Source organism: Beta vulgaris, chromosome 3 (assembly GCF_026745355.1).
Source record: "Beta vulgaris subsp. vulgaris cultivar EL10 chromosome 3, EL10.2, whole genome shotgun sequence".
NCBI classification, from domain to species: Eukaryota; Viridiplantae; Streptophyta; class Magnoliopsida; order Caryophyllales; family Amaranthaceae; genus Beta; species Beta vulgaris.
In genome coordinates, this window is record NC_079204.1 from 24,283,851 (window position 1) to 24,290,045 (window position 6,195).

Consider the following 6,195-nt stretch of genomic DNA (forward strand, 5'->3'; position numbering starts at 1 on the left):
CTCAGCGTAAAAGTAAAGTGTTTAATTCATTTGACATTTTGCAGATACCAAGGGACCAGAATACGCAGGCAGACGCATTGGCCAACCTCGGATCATCTTTAAGGGATATTTCGTTTACTTCCGTCCCTATATTTCATCTGGCGAATCCTGCTGTCGCTAGGAGTGTTGGCGATACTGTCGCGACGACGGCCGAACAGCTTCGAGACAACCACGAAGTCATTAATAACGTTGGTAACCTCGCAGCTGCGAGCGACCCTGACGTCGAGGAGGTAAGTGTCAGTTGGACAAAACCGCTTTATGATTTTCTTGCTAACGACGTACTTCCAACAGATAAGGCAGAGGCACGCAGAATTCGGTTTAAAGCGTCGCGATACATACTCATTCAAGGAGTATTGTTCAAAAAGTCTGCCGCAGGCCCCTACCTGCATTGTTTGGAAAAGGATCAGTGGGGGCAGGTCTTGAAGGATATGCATGAAGGCACTTGTTGAAATCATTCAGGAGGACGCAGCTTATCCAACAGAGTGTTGCGCATGGGATACTATTGGCCAACAATGAAGAAAGACGCGATCAGGTATGTCGCCAAGTGCGATAGTTGTCAACGACATGCAGGTATGACGCATAAACCTTGTGAATTTTTGCATCCTACCCTAACACCTTGGCCTTTCATGAAATGGGGCATGGACATAGTTGGCAAGTTACCTCCAGCCCCAGGCCAGAAGGTCTTTATGCTGACACTAACTGACTACTTTTCTAAGTGGATTGAAGCAAGTTCTTTTCAGCACGTACGTGACAAGGAACTGATTTCTTTTATATATACTAACATTATTTGCAGGTTTGGTGTTCCGTCCGAGATAGTACGCGACAATGGGTCGCAATTCATTAGCAACGAGACAAGACGTTTCTGCGATGAATGGAGCATAACGTTGTTAACGTCAACACCAAGATATCCACAAGCCAATGGACAGGCTGAGTCCAGTAACAAGACGATCATTGACTCTTTGAAGAAACGACTCACAGCCAAGAAGGGTAAATGGGCGGAGGCGTTGCCTTCCATCTTATGAGCTAATCGCACGACACCGTGCACTGCGACTGGACAAACACTGTTCTCACTAGTATATGGTTGCGAGGCTGTCCTGCCTTCAGAAGTGAGCGTCCCGACTGTGAGATTTAGTCTAGCGACGGAGCGACAGAACTGCAATGAACTTGTGAACGACCTAGACACCATTGAAGATTTGCGCGACACAACATTGGTACGTATGGCGGCCCAGCAAAAAATAGTCGCAAGGAGTTCCAATAAAAACGTCCAAGCCAAGTCCTTCGTCGAAGGTGATTGGGTCCTAAGAAAAGTTTTTTAGAACACACAAGAGGCTAACGCTAGTAAGCTAGGACAGAAATGGGAAGGACCATACCAAATTAGTAAGGTGGTAGGCAACGGAGCCTACCAATTGGTCCGATGTGACGGAAGCTCCGTGCCACGTAGCTGGAATGCCATAAACCTCAAACGATACTTCTTTTAAGCTGAGTAATAAGTTTTGTTTTCCCTTCGTTATGCAAAATATATATATATATATATATATATATATATATATATAGATGATAATGCTATTGTATCTATGTCGCTAGCCGTTAGCGACCATAGTGTTCTCTCACTGGGTATTGTTGAATTTCAGGAAAGTTATTCCCGTCCATCTCGTTAACGTTCCGACGATTTTTTACAAGACAACAGGCAGACTCGCATTTTAATACCATATAAAGTCTTTTGGTCCACTATTGTTCCAGCTGACCCTACAACAGGGGCATAGTCATTTTAAATCTATAACTGCTTACGACATTTCATCTATCTCTCAGACAAACACACGTAAGTATCTATGTATTTCCTATGTGTATTCTAAAGTCATTTAACCCAAACGTTACGTTTGGGCGACCAAAGATTGCTTTTACTAAGTCCAATCGTTACGTATGAACGACCAAAGATGGCTTACTAAGCGCCTGACCATCCTCTAGAAACGTCCGAATAACGACTGAGACACATGCACAAGACATAAAGTTAACTTCGTTAAAATTCAAAAGCGCCAAAGTAATGGTCACCTCCATAGGTGACCCAAAGGTTCAAATGATAAAAGTTATGGTCACCTCCATAGGTGACCCAAAAGTACAATACATATAGTCACTCCCTCGAGTGACCTAGTACAGAGCTTGATTAAAAGTTCAATGAAAGGGGCATAATGAAAAGAGATTAAAAGTTAAACGTCAGGGGCCTCCTCAGCTTCCTTCTCCTCTGACGCAACAGCTGGCAAGGCAGTGGCTGGAGCTTCCTTCTCCTCTGACGCAACAGCTTGCAAGGATGTGGCTGGAGCTTCCTTCTCAGTTTCAGGGTCAGGCGGCACATCTGACGCTATGAACCCAACACAGGACGGGGCGTTCTCATCAACTTTTGATGAAGAGTCCGCCGTCGCAGCCAGGTCTTCCTCGTCTATCCGATCTTTCTTGGACCCCATGTACTTGAGGAATAGGTCAATGTCCTTCTGTGGCGTCCACGATGCCGGCTTTTTCATTAGGAACTGGTACATTAGCTTAGCCCTGACTCTGGTCGTCACTTCAGCCTCAAGCATATCCAGCTCATTCTTCTGTGCATCAACGCTCGCCTGGAGCGTCGCGATTTCCTGATGCGAAGATTCTTCCAGCTTAGTCGCCTTCTGCCTAATCTTTTCCAGCTCCTCTCAATTCTTCTTCAGGGTTTTTCCCATATCCTCCATAGCCTTCTTGCAAGACTCCACTTCAGCGCCTTTGGACTTCGCGTCCAACTCCGCCTTCTCCATTCTCTGCTTCATGGTCAAATGACCCTTCAGCAGAGACGAGATCTCCCTCTTAGCCATTAGGAGATGTTAAGAAGACTGCGTAGAAAAAAGAGGGTGCGTGTCATTTAAAAGACATAAGTCATTGTCATAGTAGCATAGTGTCTCAAGAAGAAAAAAAAACAAAACAAAAATAAAGCGAGTGTCTATATACCTGGAATAGGAGTTCTAGCCCATCTGACATCATGTGGGGAAGAGTATAGTCCTTGATCCTTTCCATTGCGCTGGGAAAAAGGAACATGTCAGCCTCAGGCGATATAGACCTCTCCAACGACATGAAGTCGTCAGGGACGGTCACAGTATAGGAAGGCCCGCTCTTGTCTTGAGGGGCCAGGAAGTCAGTTTTGCGCGTTTTAGACGCGACGTCATGTTCATCGTCCAAGTGGACGACGACCGCCGTGTCCTTCTTTGTCGACGCTGACGACAATGACGCAGCGTCAGTAAAGGACTCCCTCTTACGTTTGCACAGCATCTCAGCTAACGCTTGCCCGTCCAGACTCCCCCTAGGACGCGATTGAGATGAACCTGTCTAGTAGTGTTGGAGTCATTAGCGTGGAACCCTTCCTGGTAACGTCCTACCCAAAAATAAAAAATCAGAGAGGACAGATAGACTAACCAAATGCCATAGATGAAGAACTGTCTTGAGAAGCAAAGAGAATTCTTCTAAACTGCATGTCTTCTTCCGGAACTTACAAAAATTTGTCATGATGCGACAGTAGTTTAGGGTTAAGACCAGCAGTAGAAACGATGTAAGAGTAGTATTAACGACACAACATGAACTTAAAAAGACTGAAAATAAACACACCTTCGGTATTCCAGCCGCCAACCAAAGACGTCCCAGCTTCCCCTAGCGACGACCTCTTCATAAATACAAACCTGTTTTTTCAACCTCAGTCATTCCCCCGACCAGAGGTTCTAACCTCGCCTTTGCTTGTAGGGCTATTCTATTTTTTGCCTTGACCCGAATTTCATAATGTAACAGTAGGTCGTGGAGGGTGAAGGCTTCTTCCCACGACGCCGTCACCCTGTCGATGACACTCAGAATCCGCCAGACCTGGGGCATAATTTGCCCAGGACTGATCTGGTAAATTTGCATCAGGTCCCTTGCTAAGGGGGTGAAGGGAAGTCTTAGACCTATTTTGAAAGGGTACTCGTAGAGCACCACCCATTTGGGGGGACATGACTCTGATGGTTCGTCAGACTCAGCATTCCTAATGACATTACTTTCGGGTAAATTCCCTAAGACTAAAAACCTTAATTAGTCCTCTTCTGACATCGTTGACAGATCATCTTCATTCTCTACCCTTTGTGCTACGACTTTCTCTTTCCCTCTCGATTTTTCTTAGTTTTTTACGAATGTTCTAATACTGCGTCTGCTAGGAGCCATAAGTGCAAGGAAGAAAAGAAATACGAATTAAAGAAATTGATGAGCGGAGAAGTGTGAGAATTACTTGGAATCACTGATCGGTTTTCCGGCGGAGAGAATAGGGGAATTATGGAAACTACCTTACTTAAAGAGAGAAAGATTTGGAGGAGTTTAAATAAAAGTTAGAATTAAAACGGCTATTGTGCCAATGGTTAGAATTAAAACGGCTATTTAAAAAGAAAACTACCTTTTGTATTTTGAGACCATTGGGCTACCAAATATAACCGCCTAAACAAATCTTCCTTCCTTCCTTGTGTCTCCTTGGGGAATTTTTTCTATAATTGACAAAAGCGAGATTCTTCTTGTGATTTTTGATATCTTGATAACATAGAAAGAATTTCATTTGATTCATTGATTTCTCTTAACAATTGTCTCATGGGTTTTGTGTTACCCCGATTCAACAATTGGGGGCAAACTGTTATGGCTGAATTTTTTGACAGGATGACATTGACGCAATGACGCGATGACTCGATGACATGATGCCATCTGACATGATGACGAAGTAACTATGACTTAAAGACGCAGCGTAGGATGCGAGATTGGAGCAGAGCATTAATTGGTAACGGTTTAGCTAAATAAGGAAGGAGTGTAATGAGGCGTAAATTCAGCCGTTGAGGAATAGGGATCATGACGTTGGAGCGTTAATGAGGAAGATCTCCCATGATTGAAGGACAGAAATTAATGTAATAATTAGTGAATTTATTATGTATTCATTGAGAAAAAGCCAAGGGGAAAAAAGGGCATACAAAAGAGGGTAGAGGATCATTTGTCATTTTTTACGAACACTTGAGAGAAAAGTACTTTTGTAACGTCAGTCACTCACTAAGAAAGACAGTGAACCATAGTAGATTGGTGGATCTCCATCCACCCGCGGTTTTTACCCATCTTCATTGGGGTTTTCCGCGTCACAATCTTTGTGTGTTCATCCTCTTTGATCCCCATTGCATTCGTTTGTCGTATTGTCTTAAACATAATCTGGTTAAATCGTTCCAAACTTTAATTTCGGTCGTAAGTGATAAATTTTAGCATAAACATTAACATCTATCCATTCGCTAGAACAATGATTACCCTTGGCACTATAAATACTACGCATAGTTAAATCATCAGCACAACCGCCTTCTTCTCTTTAAAACAAACAACTTTTCAAGATTCTTAGTTGTTCCTTTGCCGAAAATTCACTTCGTAGCACCAGGTAAATTTTCGCAGCCGCTAATTTTCGTTTCACAATTAATTTTACTCCGACCACTACTATGGCCCCTAGCAGGCGTAGCATTATAAATTTTGTAAAAAACCAAGAAAAATCGAGAGGAAAGGAAAAAATCGTAGAATAGAGAGGGGAGAATGAAGGCGAACAATCTTCCATGTCCGAAGAGGACATGATGAAGTTCTTAGAAGTAGGGAACCTTCCCACCGATACGGTAATTAGGAATGTCGAACCGACTGAGCAACCCGAGATGTGCCCTAGCAACTGGGTAGTTCTCTATGAATACCCTTTTAAGATAGGCTTAAGGCTTCCTTTCTCGCCCCTAGTCAGAGATCTGATGCAGATCTACCAAATCAATCTTGGGCAGTTAATGCCCCAGGTCTAGAGAATCCTGAGCGTCGTCGACAAAGTGACAACATCTTGGGAAGAGGCATTTACCCTTCACGGCCTTTTACATTGCTACGAAATTAGGGTGAAAGCAAAAAAATAGGATAGCACTCGATGCCAAACCACGCTTAGAACCACTGGTCGGGGGAGTTCAATCGAACGACAGAGGTTAGAAAAACATATATGTTTTCGTGAAGGAATTGTCTCTAGGGGAAGTCGGAAAAGCTCTAATTGGTGGCTGGAATACAGAACTTTTGTTTTGTTCTAAACACTTGTATTACATATCACGTCATTAACGCTATCCTCACATCGAATCTTCTGTA